The 19,679-nt window shown below is 34.6% G+C and overlaps 1 long non-coding RNA gene and 1 other non-coding gene across 2 annotated transcripts; one reads left to right on the plus strand and one right to left on the minus strand.

The window, feature by feature from the left end:
- Window positions 1-1,742: 1,742 nt before the first annotated feature.
- On the plus strand, window positions 1,743-4,491 carry LOC127846907 (uncharacterized). The gene is made up of 3 exons (XR_008033727.1): window positions 1,743-1,972; window positions 3,023-3,123; window positions 3,496-4,491. It is a non-coding gene; the product is annotated as an uncharacterized LOC127846907 (long non-coding RNA).
- Window positions 4,492-16,574: 12,083 nt separating this feature from the next.
- Trnat-ugu (transfer RNA threonine (anticodon UGU)) lies at window positions 16,575-16,648 on the minus strand. Its single transcript has one exon. It is a non-coding gene; the product is annotated as a tRNA-Thr (tRNA).
- Window positions 16,649-19,679: the final 3,031 nt, after the last annotated feature.

Consider the following 19,679-nt stretch of genomic DNA (forward strand, 5'->3'; position numbering starts at 1 on the left):
TAATTGGTATAACACAAAACATTATTCCATGTGAGTATTTTCAAATGCGTATAATTAAATTTTTAATCCGAAAAACATTGCCGAGTTTTATTGTTCAAGAAAGCATGCACAAATTAGACGCATGTACAAAATGACGTCATTTATTTCTCATGAAAAGCATGCACAGCATGGGGTTTAATAGTACTCAGCATTGTGACTAACTGATCTATATTGTATACTGTATCTAACGCACACAGATTGTTGAGATAGGTCAGTATTGACTTGTGACATTTACTGTTATAATTGTGTACACCTTCATGTGTGCACTGGTGCGTTTCGGCACTTTAAAGCAAATTCAATAGAAAATTGTAACACCCGAAATGACCTGTCATGTTTGACAAATGGGTCTTACCCGTCTGTAGATCTGCCATAGTCATCAGCACTTTTCTATGGAATTCCATAGAAAATATTATGGAATTCTACGGAAATCGATGGAAATCCATGGAATTCCATCCACTTGCCAATTTTCCATCTGAAGCTGTTATGGAATTCCACGGAATCTTGACTAAAATTCCATGCATTTCCACGGAATGTATGGAAAACACCATGGAAAGTTGGACTTAGCCATTTTTTTCAACGGAAATCGTTATGGAAAATAACTTATACATTTTCTTGGATGGAAATCAATGGAAAATAACTTAGAAAATTTTCGCTGGTTGTCTGAAATGTATTTGTAGTTTAATACATGTATGAATTTATTTGCATCATGTATTTTGTATTTAAAAGAAAATGCAATAAAGATAATTATAAATTTGTTCTAGAAATTGGAACAGTTCTGGAACTGTTCCATATTTGTGTTCTAAAACGTATGTTCTGGAATTGTTCCAAAACAGTTTTTTTAGAATAAATCCAGAATATTTGTGGAAAATGGCTTAGGACTGAAACTGTTCCAATAATTTCAAGAACCTTTTTAGAACATTTCAAGGACAAAATATGGTCAAAAATTTCTAAAAATGTTTTAAAAAGTAGTTCTAGAACACATCTAGAACGCTTTAAGAACCAGTAAGTTCTACAAAATTTCTTATGGGGAATAAGAACACATAGAACACCTTACACTTACAAATAGCCAAATAGACTTCATAGTAGCAACAGCAGCAGCAGCAGTAGTAGTAGTAGTTGTAGATGTAGTAGCTGTATTAGTAGTAGTAGGTGTTGTTGTTGTAGTAGGTGTTGTTGTTGTAGTAATTGATGTAGTAGCAGTAGTGTTTTTTATATCAGTAGAGGTTGTGGTGGTAGTAGTAGTAGTAGAAGTAGTAGCATTAACAGTTTCTGTAGCAATAGTAGTAGCAATAGAAGTAGCAGTAGTAGCAGTTGTTGCTGTAGTAGCAGTTGTTGCTGCTGCTGTTGCTGCTGTTGTTGTTGCTGCTGTTGTTGTTGCTGCTGTTGCTGCTGTTATTGTTGCTGTTGTTGTTGGTGGTGGTGTTGTTGATGCTGTAGTAATTAAAGTAGTAGTTCTGCAGAAGTAGGAGAAGTTGTTACTTTCAAAGCAATTTCTACAAGTTTAAATTCCTTAACCCTGTCCAAGTGGTATACACACTGTTTTTTCTCACTATCAAACTCAGCCAGTCCTGGTTGTCAAATAACAATCTATCTGATAAGCCAAGCATGTGTTGTACATCAGATGTTGGGTATGTTTGCTGCAAATCTATTGGTTATAAGATATAACAGCCTTTTCTAATTGGCTGAATTCAAAAACAGAAAGTTTACCTGTTAGATTGAAACATGAAACATGGTGGACAATGTACTGGTTTAACTTGTTAAAATAAAGTTAAAGACATTTAACAAACAGAAGAGTTCATTAGTTTTTCCATTAAAAACACTTTCTTAAAATACTTATGTATTTATATCATTTGGAAAGTGACATGAAATATTGCTAAAGAGTGATGCATACAGTGTTTGAGCAGTCTGTCTAGGAATAGAACAACAACTGAAGGTTTGTGATTTTCATTATTTCTAAATATTCCTTTAAATTTAATCTTCTTATGACATTATTGTAGACCTTTTTATGTGATATTTGAGGTTTTAGTATGGCAAATATTAGTTTAAAAGCAGCTGTCACCCAAATTTTCACTTAGTGGAGTTTGCAGGTTGAAAAAGGAAGTAATAAGACCTATGTGGAGAAATTAATAACATTGAATGTAGTATCGGAATTTTCTCATGCAAGGTTATGGAACTGCAGGCTAAGGAAGTTTTTTACTGTGCATGTTGAGCACTCAATGCTCATTAATGGTGTTAATGTTTATTATTATCCCCCGCCATAGGCGGAGGGATATTATTTTGGCGTTGTCTGTTCGTCCTTCCATCCTTCCGTCTGTCCGTCTTTCCATCCGTCCGTAGTCATATCTTGGAAGTGCTTTGGCAGATTTCACTGAAACTTGGTATGAGTATGTATATGGATAAGAGGATGATGCATGCCAAATGGCATTGTACACCATTAGTTAATAACAGAGTTATGGCCCTTTGTATCTTGAAAAAATGCTTTTTGTGTGTCCAAGGCCATATCCTGGAAGTGCTTTGGCGGATTTCATTGAAACCTGGTTCGAGTATATATATGGATAAGAGGATGATGCACGCCAAATGGAATTGTACACCATCTGTTAAAAACGGCGTTATGGCCCTTTGTATCTTAAAAAAATGCTTGATTGAGTGTCAAATATAATACTTATGTGTCCAGAAGCATGTTGGCGGGGGATATCAATTCAACGTATTTGCTTGTAAATAAAAAATTAAACCAATGGAATTGGTTTTTAGGTATCTGAGTGTGCATTTTCATACCAATAGAATTACACATCATTCTAATTATAGCAATAATAAATTTGTACTAATCATACCAACAAATTAAGTTATGCTTAGTGCTTTGCGATGTATTCACTTCGTTTTTAGTTCTCTTTCTAAAGACCATTTAACAACTTAATATTTAAAACAATTCATGAATTACGTTCCCTATACATTTTCATTATGTGCTTTAATTACCATTGACCAGTTGATGGAAGATACTGCAGAGTTTGGCAGGGAAATAATCCAACAGCAAAGCGGCTCTTTAAGCGCATTTACCTAGAGGACTTACAGGGCTACAAATTCATGGTAAATATTGTCATGCCGTGGGCTAGATAAGTTATTTAATGTTAACCACCTGAAAGTATTTTGTCTTTTTGGAATTCAATATATTAGTCTAAGTCATTTACACTTTTCTGGATCCTGGGATAACTTTAAAAGTTCTAAGTATTTTTTCATGAAACTTGAAACATGAACAGATGACAATAAGGACATTTTGCACCTAATTTCATGTTGTTTATAATGCAAGAATTCTGGTTGCTATGGCAACAAATATATTTAACAAACTTAAAATAGTGAAGTTTAACAGGTAGGGGACCATATTGCTTTGCAATCTCTTGTTATAGTTTGAATGTAAATAACTCTTTGCTTTAGACATATTTATGATTTTTTATTCTGTAGAGCACATGTGAGCAGTATACAATGTACCTCATACCAAAAAGGACCCGGAGGCAGTGACTGGTGTTCAATATTCTCAGAAGAAAAGGAAAATGGCAGTGGAAGACTTGGACAAACATTTTTAGCCTCTGTGTTAAGCCTGGCAGTCTGTGGCTGGTGACATGTTTTATTTTGGTTACTTCTTGTAAAAAAAAGACCAGTTATTTATTTTGTGAATTGTATTTTGTGTTTGTTTTTTGTCTTAATTTATTTGTTGTTTTTTTTAATTTAGGAATTTGAAACTTGGATAATTGAATTAAGTCCGTGTTCAACAGTACTGAGCATAGTATAATAAATAACAAATTTACAACAGTTGTTAATTTGTTATGTATTATTATTAACTATGCTCAGTACTTGAATACTGGCTGTCTGCATGGGAATTTGTTTTCTAGAAAGTTGGTTTCAGACTTAAATATTTGAAGTTAACCTTCGGAACTTTTCTAGAATTGTACTGGAACACATCAACTAGAACTGAACTTCTGTTATCTTACTGAAAGTGTTCTAGAATTATTAAGGAACAGTTGTTGAACGTTAAAATTTATGAGAAAAAACTCTAGAACAATTGTGTGTGATGTGTGTGTGCATGTAATTGTGTGTGTTTATGAACATATGTGAGAAAGGAAGTATACTTGTCATAAGAGAAATGTAAAATTCTACTTCTATGTTTTATATTGTGCCTTTTATAAGTTTTTCTGTTCTCACCTGTATATGCGTGCATGTTTATGGATGTGTTTTTGAATGTGTGCATGCATGCCTGTGGTTAAGAGAGTTGGTACTTTATGAAAATGTAAAACCACTCATTTTTGAATATGTACTGTGACTGCATGTGTGTGGTAAATGATTGATGCCAGATCTTGTTCTTGCTTAACTTCTATGATGAAACCTTTAGTTACATTCACATTTGTTTTTCAAAATCAATAAAATGCCTTTGATCTATAATCTGTTTTTATTTCTATTTTATTCCAGCTTTATATTAAATTCCATAGCTTTTCATGGAATTCCACGGCATTCTATGGAATTCCACGGCATTCTATGGAATTCCACGGCATTCCATGGAATTCCACGGCGTTCCATGGAATTCCATGGCGTTCCATGGAATTCCACGGCATTCTATGGAATTCCACGGCATTCTATGGAATTCCACGGCATTCTATGGAATTCCATGGCATTATATGGAATGCCACGGAATTCTATGGAATTCCACGGCATTTTATGGAATTCCATCCCATATCAAGTCCCCCTTCTGTTTTTTTTCACTTTTCCATTGATTGCATGGAATCGGATGGAAAGTTAGTGCCAATACTCCACGGAATTCCATCTTACGATTTCCATAGAATTCCATATGATTCCACGGCAGATCTACAGACGGGTTTGTTTATCGCAGTACACAGGTGTTAATGTGATGTACAATGTAAGCAAACAATCTGGTCAAAACTGGATTATGACTGTTGGATTAAAGTTGGTGAAAAAAAGGGAAAAATACTTGCTTGAAACGGATTTTAATGCATCAAATTCTCAGATAAAAACATTTTATTTAAGGATTATGCTCGTCAGATTTTTGGGAGCCATAGCCGATTCACGATATATTGGACAACGCGATATAACGGACCGTGATATATTGGAGTTGCAGTGTACACTCAATGATGTATTTATACCATATCAATAATTATTGCATGTATACACTCTTGATTTCTATAAACACAACACAATATGAGAAAACTCCCTGAGAAAACATGAAAGTTACAAATATTCAAATAAATTATGTCTTTCTATAAAGAGAATGCATACATGCCATACGTCCCGATCTCGGCGGGACAGTCCCGCTTTTGGGCCCTTTGTCCCGCCGTCCCGATATGAGACGATTTGTCCCGACATTCGTAAAAAACGATGTAAGGTCTATAGGTTCCCAATAAAATTCGCTATTCAAGCTCTGTTTCGCTAACACTTACCCCCGCTAATCCCTTTATTGCACCCAATTAACAAACCGATTCTACTTATCGTGTGTACCAGTGTTGTTTATGACACCTTATCAGCGATTTATCGGCTAATTATTGATTTCATCAGGCATTCACACCATGGTGGTCTTCAAGATAGTGGTCGCATATTGCTATCGATAGTTGTATTATAATGAAATAAATGTTGAAAATGTGTTTATTTTTGTATTTGTTTGAAACGGTTTACAAAACAATTGTACAATTAACTCTACGTCATTAATGAGTCTTTTATATTTAATGTTTAGTTCATAAATAGCGGGATAATCCGAATGTGCAATATACCAAAATCGCAACAAACAGTCCAATAAGTGATACCCATCCTGTCTAGTGTAATTGGGTGTAATTGTAATAAAAACAACGAGGTGCTATGCATGACAGTTTGACCCTACTCCGATTAAGCTAAAAACCACGAGGTGCTATGCATGACAGTTTAACCCTACTCCAATTAAGCCGCGACAATTGACAAGTAACAAACTGCGCATGGATACATGCTTAAAAAAAACATCGCAACAAACAGTAAAAGTGGTACCCATCTTGTCTTATGTTATTGTAATAAAAACAACGTGTTGTTATTCATGACAGTTTGACACTACCCCAATACAGCGCCTGACAATTCACAATTCAGTTTAATCTGTGTATATAAGAAGAAAACAAAATATGATTATTAACATTAGAGAAAAATAATTCGAGTAAAGCATCCATAGACTTCTTTTGTCCTTTTGTTTTTGTTGGTGTAAAAACGGTTGAGGCGTTGTTGAGAGTTAAAATGAACACACAGACGGTTTGCTTCCACCAAAAACCTACCTCTGAAATGTGTAGGCCGCGCATTCCGTGTGTAACTGATGTAACTGTTCGGTAGATAGTTTACTGTAACCCGTACTTTCAGTGTACTGGATAGCCTCCCCTGCGTTAATGTTTGCCATTGAAATTAATATAATGAGTATTGTTGTCGTAATGTTCTAGATTTTGTACTCTAAAAAGATGAATATTATCTTCGTTGTTTGCTATTGTCTTATTTTATAAAACTGTTATTGTTTTGTTTTAGATTCCATGCTTCATATCAGATGTTTTACGTCTTGAATAAAAGTATCAAGAGTATTTGTTAGTACTATACTGACTACAGTAAAGGTGAAATGATAGATCGTTTTAGGTGTCCCGCTTTTGGGTCAAATGTCCCGACAATTTTTTATGGAATGTCCCGCTTTGGACCTAAAAAAATATGGCATGTATGGAGAATGTAAAGATTTATTTCAATTAACGGCATGACCATACTTTCTTAAGTATGCATGATTGGAAAGATGAGGTCATAATCATTTGTAAAAACACCATTTAAAATCCTGTATGTGTTTTAACTCAAAATATTTATCTTTTGGTCATATTCTGTCTGTTTTAGGGTAAACTCAGTATAAATGTAGCATCATGTCAGTGTAGGTCATATGTCAGATGTTATAGAACCCCAGAAAATGGCTTATTTATATGTTATTTTCTCGACCACTTAAATGTCTATGTCGGATGCGATTTCTCAGTCTTTGAGAAAATGTGAGCCTGTCGGTCCAAAAGGTGAATTTCTTGTCAGCCAAGGTTTAGCAATCATCAGTTTGCATCATATACTATTTTTTTGCAATAGATGATCAACTGCTCCCATTGAGATGACAATTGTTTGTTTGTTGGGTTTGAATGAAATGAATCATGTTATCAAAAAATTTACGGGCCCTTAATTTTACATGTACTGACGGCATACACCACAATCAAATCAGAGCTTGTAAAATCACAGTACAAAGACTTTTCATACCTAACTAAGCTGATAAATTAAATCCCATATTGTAGTTATTTTAGTTTGAGATAAATATTTAACGTCAACAATCTGAACTAATATGTTTCTACGATTATGAGGACGATAACCCAAAATGTCCTGTGGATGTTCTAACAGTTAACCTGTTTATCCATGTCAGGTCGTTTTACCATGAGATCATTTATAAAGGTGAAGTGAATGTAAGATAATTTAAATAGTATCAGACTTTATCTATTGGTTTTCCATTTATAGAACATGGGGTGATTAAACTATTTGTACTTTGCCCTTACATATGATATAAAGATAAAGGTTGCACAATTTTAGTACAAAAAGCAGTTAATATTATTGTACATGTGTATCAAAGCTTTGGGTTGATTTGTATGACACACTGGGCACACTGACCCCTATACTAAAATAGAACACACTTAGTAACTCTTACAAATTCAATTATATCGTCAAAATATTGACTGAAACATGACCGCAATATTTTTGCTCACATTCATGTTTATCGGTAAACATACTATTATGTTTGTTTTATGTTTTGCTGAATAAAACACACTGCATTTACCATTTAACAATACTTTGTGGTGAAAATAGTAATGCAATGTCATTGACAGAAATTTATGTGTGAATAACGACTTATCTTCTTCCTTGTTTTTATCTGAAATGAAGTCAGCGCCAAACGGGTCAAAATCGCTTGTGCGGCCACATATATATATAAAGTGACTACTACTTTGAAAGTTTTACTGTCCTGAAAGCAGAAATTATAGGTTTTTTAAATGTTTCCTATATTGCAAATTTAAGGAGGCCCATTTTGCTGAACTGAACTTTTTGGGATTTGTGGAACTACCATCACAACACAGGGCTTTCTTTCTTACTTTTGTTTAGCAGAATTAAACTGATCAATTAATGAAAAAGTCACAAACATTTCAAACTCCTCAAAATTGTTTTCTTTTTTTAAACTAGTCACAAACTTGTAGAAATTATGAAATTATGCTTTTGTATGAATGAACATAGTAAAATATTATAATATTTTCATAGGCCAGACACTTTTGCTTTCAACAAATAATATCATACATCATCTAAAAATTAAAAAAAATTCAGACAGGTTAACTGTATTTTCAATCATATCAAATTCAATAGCCAATATATTTGACAAATATTAAAATGTATGTATATGATTGTGTGGTCTGTTGTTTAGCTGGATACATAAGTTATTCATTGAATTTGTGTTCTTAAGTAAGTCATATTATTTACCAATTTTAAAACCTTTGTGAATAACAATTGTGCCATGTCACATAGGATTCTCACGACATAACAAATATTTACACTGTTTGAAAGTGTAATTTACTTCATAAAAATGCAATTTAACAAGGGCTGTTTGTAAAACATGCATGCCCCCCATATGGGCTGTCAGTTGTAGTGGCAGCCATTGTGTGAATCCCTATTCTGTCACTGTGACCTTGACCTTTGACCTAGTGACCTGAAAATCAATATGGGTCATCTGCCAGTCATGATCAATGTACCTATGAAGTTTCATTATCCTTAAGGCCTAATTATTCTTGAGTTATCATCAGGAAACCATTTTACTGTTTCAAGTCACTGTGACCTTGACCTTTGACCTAGTGACCTGAACATTAATAGGGGTCATCTGCCAGTCATGATCAATGAACCTATGAATTTTCATGAACCTAGGCGTAAGCATTCTTGAGTTATCATCCGTAAACCATTTTACTGGTTCGAGTCACCGTGACCTTGACCTTTGACCTAGTGACCTGAAAATCTATAGGGGTCATCTGCGAGTCATGATCAATGTACCTATGAAGTTTCATGATCCTAGGCATAAGCGTTCTTGAGTTATCATCCGAAAACCATTTTACTGGTTCGAGTCACTGTGATCTTGACCTTTGACCTAGTGACCTGAAAATCAATAGGGGTCATCTGCAAGTCATGATCAATGTTCCTATTAAGTTTCATGATCCTAGGCATAAGCGTTCTTGAGTCATCATCCAGAAACCATATGCAGCCAATTGTATAAACGATGGTTTAAATTAACTGTGGTAATCTGATTACCGCAGTTATTTCCATGGTTAGGTTACCACTGTTTATTTTCATTTGTATAAACGATGGTTACTGCGCGGTTACCTAACCACTGAAATTTGTAAACTTACCGCAGTAAAATTACCAACAATGCAATACTAAACATGACGTCATTTTTGCGCAAATTGTCAATTTTACAGACGACGTTTTGAAAAAATGGACTCTGCAAAACGGGCTAAAGCTTTTAGCGAAAGAGAAATTGATGTTATAACGGATTTCATGAAAACAAACATTCATAAGCTTAGAGCGAACCATGGCTCGGGCGGTCCGAGCATGGTTGCTCGAGTAAGAGATATTTGGAGTGAACTATTAGCGGGGGTAAATGCTTGCGGCAACGGCCCCAGGAATCTCAAACAAGTGAAAAAAAAGATGAGAAATATGGTAAATATAGAATTAGTATGTCTTTTATTATAAATTTACATAAAATAGACGAATTTCCATTTAACGAGTGAAAGTGATTAAACTGTTGACAAAATTAAGCAATGAGGGATATATATTTTGCCCGGGAGTGGCTCAAACCCTCGACTGCCTTAGTTAAAACACATTGTTTTTTTACAATTCATAGATATACAATTCACCTAGAAATGCCAGAATATATAAAAAAATTAATAGGCAAAACGAAATGTATCCATTTGCTATATTTATTTTAGACAAAAAACGCGAAATCCGAGGTTTCGAGAGAGCGAAACCATGCTGCCGCTACGGGGGGAAGGACCGCCACTGCGGAAGATGTCACAAACCTCGCAGGCGGTGGCGAGTCTATTCGCCACCTCAGCCTCGTTTCCGGTGAAAGAAGACGGATGTGGGTTCCGTCTATACAACCAATGACGGAAGGGAATCCCCGAACCCGGAAGAAGTCATTAGTCGCTCGGCGTCTGTCTTCGTCGCTGGTCGGAAATTTAATGAAACGGTCCTTCAGTCCGAAAATAGCGTCAACGACAGCGGTAATAACCCGAGAAACAGTAGCTATGTCAACGCCGAAGGTGTCGCCGATAACCTGAAGAAAATTCCCAGTAGCCAAGAATCGAAGAGTTATAAGTAACAGCTGTCGTGTTGACAGAGACCTGTTTCGTCGCGTTTGTCGTTGTAAAATAGGGTCCAAGAGGTCGACAAGTCTGTCTAGGCTCTGGGCAGAAAACCTATACCTTTGGCGCAGTTCGTCGTCATCAAGTCCATTTGTTTGTAAGTCAATTCGTCGAAATCGGCGCTGTTGTCTGTGTCTAAAATAGAGAACGTCCGCCATGTTGGTCAGTAGTCCGTGTGGTAACCAGCATCTAACCCAGCTCGTAGAGGTGGGTTAAAAATAACCGCGGTAATAGGGCGGTTAACGTCAACGTCGTTTTTTTATACAAACCGCCGACACGCGGTAACCACAGCGGTTTCCACGATTTTGCGGTAACATTGTGGTTAAATTGTTTATACAATTGGCTGCTGGTGGACGGAAACCGACCGACATGAGCAAAACAATATACCGCCTCTTCTTCGAAGGGGGTATAATTAATTTGAATAGAAATGAGTCGAACTTTTATTAATGTTAACGCATATACATGTACATGGATACAAATACAATAATCAACTCCAGCTTGCTGCACTTGTCTCGCAATTAGCCATACTTAATTACTCATGGGTTTTGACTTTTGTCCGTTGATCTTTCTTATTCAAGCCATTACCGTTGTAAAAGTGACTGCTTAAATCTTACTGTGATTTCATTAAAGTCACTATAGACTTGAACGAATCTGCATCTGCCCCTGCTTTGACTTTTTTAAACACAGGATCTCAAGTTTTACTATACACTACTTATTTTATAATGCAATGGTGTGGTTTATTAGTTTAGGTTACTTTACAAATTTGTTTTCACCACTTTTATACTTTTAATTCCGTAAAAACAAGCAAAATCGTATAATTGATATCCCCCGCCTTCTCCTAATTTGTTTCTATACACCTATGTGCATAAAATTTCAGGCTGATAAAATAAAGCCCTAACAAGGGCTGTTTGTAAAACATGCATGCCCCCAATATGGGCTGTCTGTTGTAGTGGCAGCCATTGTGTGAATACGTTTTTTGTCACTGTGACCTTGACCTTTGACCTAGTGACCTCAAAATCAATAGGGGTCATCTGTGAGTCATGATCAATGTACCTATGAAGTGTCATGATCCTCGGCAAAAGCGTTCTTGAGTTATCATCCGGAAACCATTTTACTGTTTCGGGTCATCGTGACCTTGACCTTTGACTTAGTGACCTGAAAATCAATATGGGTCATCTGCGGGTCATGATCAATGTACCTATGAAGTTTCATGATCCTAGGCGTAAGCGTTCTTGAGTTATCATCCGGAAACCATTTAACTATTTTGGGTCACCGTGACCTTGACCATTGACCTAGTGACCTCAAAATCAATAGGGGTCATCTGCGAGTCATGATCAATCTACCCGTGAAGTTTCATGATCCAAGGCATATGCGTTCTTGAGTTATCATCCAAAAACCATTTTACTATTCGGGTCACCGTGATCTTGACCTAGTGACCTCAAAATCAATAGGGGTCATCTGCGAGTCATGATCAATCTACCTGTGAAGTTTCATGATCCTAGGAGTATGCGTTCTTGAGTTATCATCCGAAAATTATTAGCTCATCTATTTTTTGAAAAAAAATTATGAGCTATTGTCATCACCTTGGCGTCGGCGTTGGCGATGGCGTCAGCGTCCGGTTAAGTTTTGTGTTTAGGTCCATTTTATTCCTTAAGTATCAAAGCTATTGCTTTCATACTTGCAACACTTACTAACTATCATAAGGGGACTGTGCAGGCGAAGTAATGTAACTCTGACTGGTATTTTGACAGAATTATGTGCCCTTTTTATACTTAGAAAATTGAAAATTTGATTAAGTTTTGTGTTTAGGTCCACTTTATTCCTACAGTATCAAAGCTATTGCTTTCATACTTGCAACACTTATTAACTATCATAAGGGGACCGTGCAGGCAAAGTTATGTAACTCTGACTGGCATTTTCACGGAATTATGGGCCCTTTATACTTAGAAAATTGAAAATTTGGTTAAGATTGATGTTTTGGTCCACTTTACCCCTAAAGTATCATAGATATTGCTTTCATACTTGGAACACTCACAAACTATCATAAGGGTACAGTAAACGGACAAGTTGCATAACTCTGGTTGTCATTGTTACGGAATTATGGCCCTTTTTTGACTTAGTAACTTTGAATATATGGTTAAATTTTGTGTTTTGATCCACTTTACTTCTTAAGTATCAAGGCTATTGCTTTTAAACTTCAAATACTTTCATGCTATCATGAGGTTACTGTACCTGGCAAGTTGAATTTTACCTTGACCTTTGAATGACCTTGACTCTCAAGGTCAAATTATTAAATTTTGCTAAAATTGCCATAACTTCTTTATTTATGATTAGATTTGATTGATACTTTGACGAAACTACTCTTACCTGACATACCACAATAGACTCCACCCAAACCATCCCCCATGCCCTCCCCCCTCCCCCCCCCCCCCTCCCCCCCCCCCCTATTTTTTTTTTTTTTTTGTTTAAGATCATCTCACAAATGACCACCACAATCTCACACTATACCCCCACCCCACCCCACCCCCCCCCCCCAGATTTTTTTTTTTTTTTCGCTTTTTTGGAAGATAATGTAATAAATGTCCACAACCCCACACTATACACCCCTCTTCACTCCACCCCTCCCTCCTTTGTGATTGAAAATGAGAGTCCCTTCACCTTTAAAAAGAAAATTGATGAGCGGTCTGCACCCGCAAGGCGTTGCTCTTGTTTTACTATTTGGGGTCACCGTGACCTTGACCTATGACCTAGTGACCTCAAAATCAATAGGGGTCATATGCCAGTCATGATCAATCTACCTATGTTGTTTCATGATCCTAGGCTGTGTGTTCTTGAGTTATCATCCGGAAACCTTTTTACTATTATGGGTCACTGTGACCTTGACCTTTGACCTAGTGACCTCAAAATCAATAGGGTTCATCTGCGAGTCATGATCAATCCACCTATGAAGTTTCATGATCCTAGGCAAATGCGTTCTTGAGTTATCATCCGGAAACCATTTTAATATTTCGGGTCACCGTGACCTTGACCTTTGACCTAGTGACCTCAAAATCAATAGGGTTCATCTGCGAGTCATGATCAATCCACCTATGAAGTTTCATGATCCTAGGCCCAAGCGTTCTTGAGTTATCATCCGGAAACCACCTGGTGGACGGACCGACAGACCGACATGTGCAAAGCAATATACCGCCTCTTCTTCGAAGGGGGGAATAAAAAGTTTGTGACAAACAGCCGGAGGGATGGACTGATTAAAAAGGCGGACTGATACAATCGTATATCCCTCCGCCTTTGGCGGGGACTAATTATAATCCATTAAAACAAGCATAGCCCGTTACCTGAGTAGGAAACCAAATTTGCGAAATAAGAAATACAAACAAAAACATCAACACAAATTGTTCTGTTGAATATAAAATGTTTGTTTAATGTCAATCAGTTTACAAGGACTTTTTTTGTAAAATAGTTTGGATTCATACGATTTGTGAAATGCTTACGTCAAAATTGTGAGATGGCTGACCCAGGCCACATGCAAAGAAGGAAAAAAAGCCCTGCAATATTTATTGGAATCTTTCATTCCATAATCTGTCTACAAAAAATAGGTAAGAGTGGTGGTAGAACGAAAATTAAAGAAAACAAAGTTTAAAATGGTACGTAAATTGCAGTGGATTTGCAAACTTGTTAAAATTCACTTTATTCTACAATTTGAACCAAAACGTTTGCTCAAGACATTTGTATAAGGCAAAAAGAAAATAATTGCTCGTATCAAGGTATGAAAACAATGGAAATAAATATGCAGTAATATGCAAGTACTATATTGTCATTGATGGTCTAGGAAAAAACATAGCACATTGATATATTCTATATTAAAATACAAATGTCCGTCATTTACAAATAATGTGCAAAGTATCTTGTGGAGCTTGTTTAAAATTGCATTAGAGTGCGGATTGAATCTTCTAAATACAAACCTTTTTTACCAATGATGGGTAATACTAATACTAACAATACTTTGCCAAGTAAGAAGTAACAATGAAAGCATTGTTTAGTGCAGTGTGCCTTTCAGTTTCAGTTTAATATTTGTCATTATGAATATACTTGCCAGCCTAAAATCTTCCTTGTTACGGAGAACACTGCTTGTTATTAACTAGTGGTTAAAGTGTGCATTCTCGACTCTGTATTGAACCACTAAAGAGCAATGTACTATACAATCCTACTCCAGACTGAATGTTTAAATATCATAATTGTTTTTTTAAAGATGGCGTAACAAACTTTCCAACTAAAAGTTTGTTTATAGATTGAACAATTTCAAACATAAATGTTGTAAAAGCAAAGTTGGCCTTCAGACTCAAATCTGCAAATGAAATTAAAAATTCCTACACAAAAAGATAAAAAAATGGGGAAAATAAAATTAGAAAACAAAAAGTTAATTAAGAAAAAGAATCCATTCATTGAGACAAGTGATAATACACTACTCTTAATATGTATGTTTCGCTTTCAACCCAATTATATCATACAGAACTTAGATACATGTATGTCACATACACTGATCCCCCATGACACATGTTTGGACACTGGCAAATCAAATATAAATCATCACCAAATTTTTAATATACTTACAGGGTTTTTTTGGCCCGATTTTAAAGCCGAAATTCTGCTATGTTCCCAATCCCAAAAAGTATATTGTTTTCCCAAATTGTGGCAATAAATTTCAAATTTCCAAAAAAAAAAAAAAAAATTCTTTTTTTTTTTTTTAGAAAGAAGTGTCTTATGCGTATTTTATCTCAATTTTAATTCAATTACATCTAACAAAGTATTTTATGATTTTGTTCTTTTAATTTTAATGATTATAAAGTATTATATCAAATTTAGTATTTCCCTAATTAGTGGACTTTTCGTGTGGAAAAAAAGGCTAATGAATTAATTTTCCCAATTTCATAAAAATGCCGATAAAATTCCCAATTCCAAAGCCATGGGCTATCTTCCCAAAAAGTTGAGAAAAAAACCCTGACTTTACACATAAACAATACTACCAGGCCTTTTCAGCTCCATTATGGAAAAACGCCACACTGGAATTTGGGAATTTTGCATCGTAAAAAAACCCATTTTGGAAAAAAAAATAAACAAAAAACTGGCTCAATTGGGAATAATAATCGCATGTTAATAGTGTTTCTTATATTTCAAAGATGCCGTTAACTGGTAAATAACGACTATTTTGATAACATATTATTAAAAGTTTACAAAATATTATGAACATGTGTGATAAGTGCAGGTGTCTTTTATCTGATTTTGGAGAAAGGGCCTGGCATTTTTTGAGGTGAAAACAGTCTTTAAAAAATAATCAATTTAACATATTTTACTGTTTTTTAAAACAAATTTAAGGCAACAGATAATTTAATTATGCAATATTATCTATTTTCTACACTGGATCAGGTTAACATATATATTTAAAGTTTAAAAAAAAAAATAAAAAAAAATGTTCAACGTTTTTTCCTTAAAAGTTAAGGGACATAGACACCTCCCTTAACTCCAAAGAAATCAACTTAAAAATGGCATCGTAGCGGACATGTTTCAGAGGTTTTCGTCGAATTTAAACAAAATTTCATCAAACGTGTATGTTTTCTTCAACATTTAGCGGAAGTAAAATTGTTGTCATTCGACGTTGGACGTGATTTTCATTCATAATAATTTGAGTTGTGTTACCATTTTATGCCATTTCTTTGGATGAATCAATGATCATGTTTCAATAAATGGAAAGAATATGATTTTAATGTGAAAATAGCAGGCGTTATAGACTTGCGACTGGGATATGTTTACATATCTGACATTGTGGTTATGCTGTATCGCATGTCAGATTGTGTTTGTTTTCCCTTTCGCACTGAATGAATGTGTGTTTCATCTCGGAATTATCGTGTAAGTACTAATTATGTTTAATTTATTTATTTTCTAACATAACTGACTGCCCTTTTTTCAGCATGGCCAGACGTTATGTCACAGTAAATATGGTAATGTTCTTTATCAACTTAGAACTATCAAATTACACTCATTAAACGCTACTGTCGCCGGGTGGTGAAAAGTGTGCGGCCAATTCGGGACTCGAACCCGGGACATCTCGCTTACATGGCGAATGCTCTCCCGACTGAGCTAACCTGGCCGCCACACATCTTTTCACGAATCCCACTTAAATTCGGTACCATGACATTCTCCCCTGCCATGTTGGAATTCGTCCTTGAATTTGTGTCACAGAGAACAGTGAAATACGATCTGGGTGCCATTGTCATAATTGCATAATGAAATCACTCTGTTTATATAAAGTATAATTATATTACAACAATTAATTATATCACTTACTTGCATTGAATTATGAAATTATGACAATGGCACCCAACTTACGATAGACCAGGATATATGCAATGTCAGAAATCTGCACACAGATAATTCAGACATGGCTGCCTTACAAGATCATTCTGAAAATTACAATGGAAATGAACATGACCCTTGTTACAGGACTATGATGGAAATAATTTTTTAGATCATTTTCACATTATTTATTAAGTTATGTTCACACACCTATTCATGCAAATAAACTTGCATACTTACATACTTTAAAGAATTATAAAGCAAAAATTGTAATTGAACACTGAAGCCTACAATTTACCCCAAAATCATTTGGAATACACAATGTGGACGAAGTTCAAGGTCTATAGTTTTATTTCCGTAATAACAAATGAATACTGTGCAGTTTGTTTAACTAAACATTATATAAGTATTCCTCCTGCAAATGCGCCAACACGGCCCAACAGGACCTTATACAATTTTATATGGAGCTCAAGCTTCCTCTTCTTAATAAGTGCATTCAAATTATGCAGATTGCAATAAAAATATAATAATAATGGAAATAATAAAATGATATTTAATGATAACATTTGCATTTCATTTTCAATAATAAAGTTGATATTTTAAAAATATCTTCTTTTGTGTTAAAGTCACTATCACGCTCACCAATACATACCGCTACTGTATTATGCTATATAAAAACATTCGACAACAAGTAGTACCATACGATGGTTAATTACGATAAACCCTAAAACAAGTAACATTGATGTAAAAACGTTATATTACAAGCATTCGGCAAGTTTTAAGCATCTAAATATCTAAATATCGTTCCACGATGTAATCTACTTTCGCTTTCGAGTCAGGATCGGATTCATTCGGGTTGCGTTCATTTGCATAATTTATACAAGCCATTTTCGCATTCGCTAAGTTCCAGTTACCCAGAATTCATTTTGATTTCACAGAATGATTATTCATGAGAGCTACGTCATGCTTCCGACGCTTACCGTATCCAATCTCGTGTTCGCCCGTAAATGTTCGGATATTTCACGGGAGATATAAATGGAATTATTTGTGGCCACAAACAAATACAAACGAGCATTTTGTATGTTGTTCAATCAATTCTACCAGACAACATCTAACGTTGAAATTTTGCATTTTGCTAAAAGGAACATTGATTTTTTTATGGGTTAGCTTTATTTAACGAAATATTCGATATTTTTTAGCGTGATTGTTACTTTAATTGAAAGATTTATTATTTATTTGCTTTGACATTTCTTTTTTTTCTATTCAATATAAGACATACAATGTATACATGTATATACAATGTATACATGTATATACAAAGTGATACCATGTAGCAGCAATAATGTTCAAAATTGTTATACAAGAAATGCTAATATAAACTTTTTTGACCTTGTGGTTTCTTTTTGATTAAAAAAAAAATTAATCTGTATTTTTTCCTTTGGTTGTTTGTGACAGGTGTTTAAAAAACAGAATACTTATGAAAACAGATGAGTTGCATAAAGTGGGTGGAAAGCAAACTGGACTTGTTATGAAAGTTTAATGTGTTTCCATTTATGTTCAAATATATGAAGTGTATCATTGTTGAGGGCTATTTCTTTTTTAATTTAAATCTTAAGTTTTAAATAATTGATAAAAATTGTAGGTGTTTGTTTTCTGTTTTTCATGCTGAATATGAAATATTTCATTAATATAATAATTTAATTCACAGCATTATTAACCTGACTGGTATTTTGAAGGTATTTACCCATAAACTGATGTTTAAGAGAGATAGTTTAACATTTAATTGTTGTTTCTCTAGAAAGGTTGTCAATTGATTCCATAGAGTAATATGTTAACTACACATATCACATAGATTTGTGATAGATATGTTACACTCAAAAAGATATGTACCTGTATTTGTAGCTTGTTTATCAAAAGATGATAAATATTGATAACACCACAGGTTCAATCATCCATATTTTACACAAGTTTATGTGATCAAAATCCATGTGTAAATAATTTACGATATATTTTAACACAATACACAAATACCATAAAACTGAAGGTGTATATTTGTATCACACTAAAGTCTATTCAGTTGTCTGATAGTGCGTTTGTAAATAATATTGCTTTTGTGTGCATATCAAGAATTACCGGTATTTAAAATAGCAGTTTATGAATGTGTATGCAAAAAAATAGGTTTAAACTTACTTATTAAAATAATGATCACAATGAAGAAGGCGTGTCACCGTAGGATGACATATGCCCCCTTTTTCCACATTTTTCGAAACCTAAACGCAAAACCTTAACGCAAAGTGTGACGGAATTTCAGATGGACAGACTGACGGACAGTGTGATCACTATATGCCACCCTACTGGGTGCATAAAAATGAAATGCACATATATCTATCATTGCTTTTTAATAAAACGGATTGTGTTGGAATAACTGCATTTATATGTGCATGTAATCTTTATAAAAGTTAATATTGAAATAAGTAAACAAGTTAATGTTGAATTTTATCATTTTCATTGCCAAATGATTATGGCAAATTTATTTGGTCATTATTGCAAGCTATATAGATTCCATTTCATACTTGTAACATTTTATTTAAAAAATGTATCAACATTTACTACAGTGTTTTAAGTTGTGCTTTTTTACGTGAAGAAAGGTCCCAGTCTTATATTTTGGGTGAATAATAAATCTAAACACGGAAAAAGGTGAGAAAAAAATATATTGAAATAGGTAAAAGAAAACATTCCTTTTGACAGTTTTAAAGCATGCACTTGAAATTGTCCATGTTATTTTGCAATGAGATATTCACACTTTTGTTCAATTTCACTGGCTTT

The sequence above is a fragment of the Dreissena polymorpha genome, chromosome 10 (genome assembly GCF_020536995.1).
Source record: "Dreissena polymorpha isolate Duluth1 chromosome 10, UMN_Dpol_1.0, whole genome shotgun sequence".
Classification (NCBI taxonomy): domain Eukaryota; kingdom Metazoa; phylum Mollusca; class Bivalvia; order Myida; family Dreissenidae; genus Dreissena; species Dreissena polymorpha.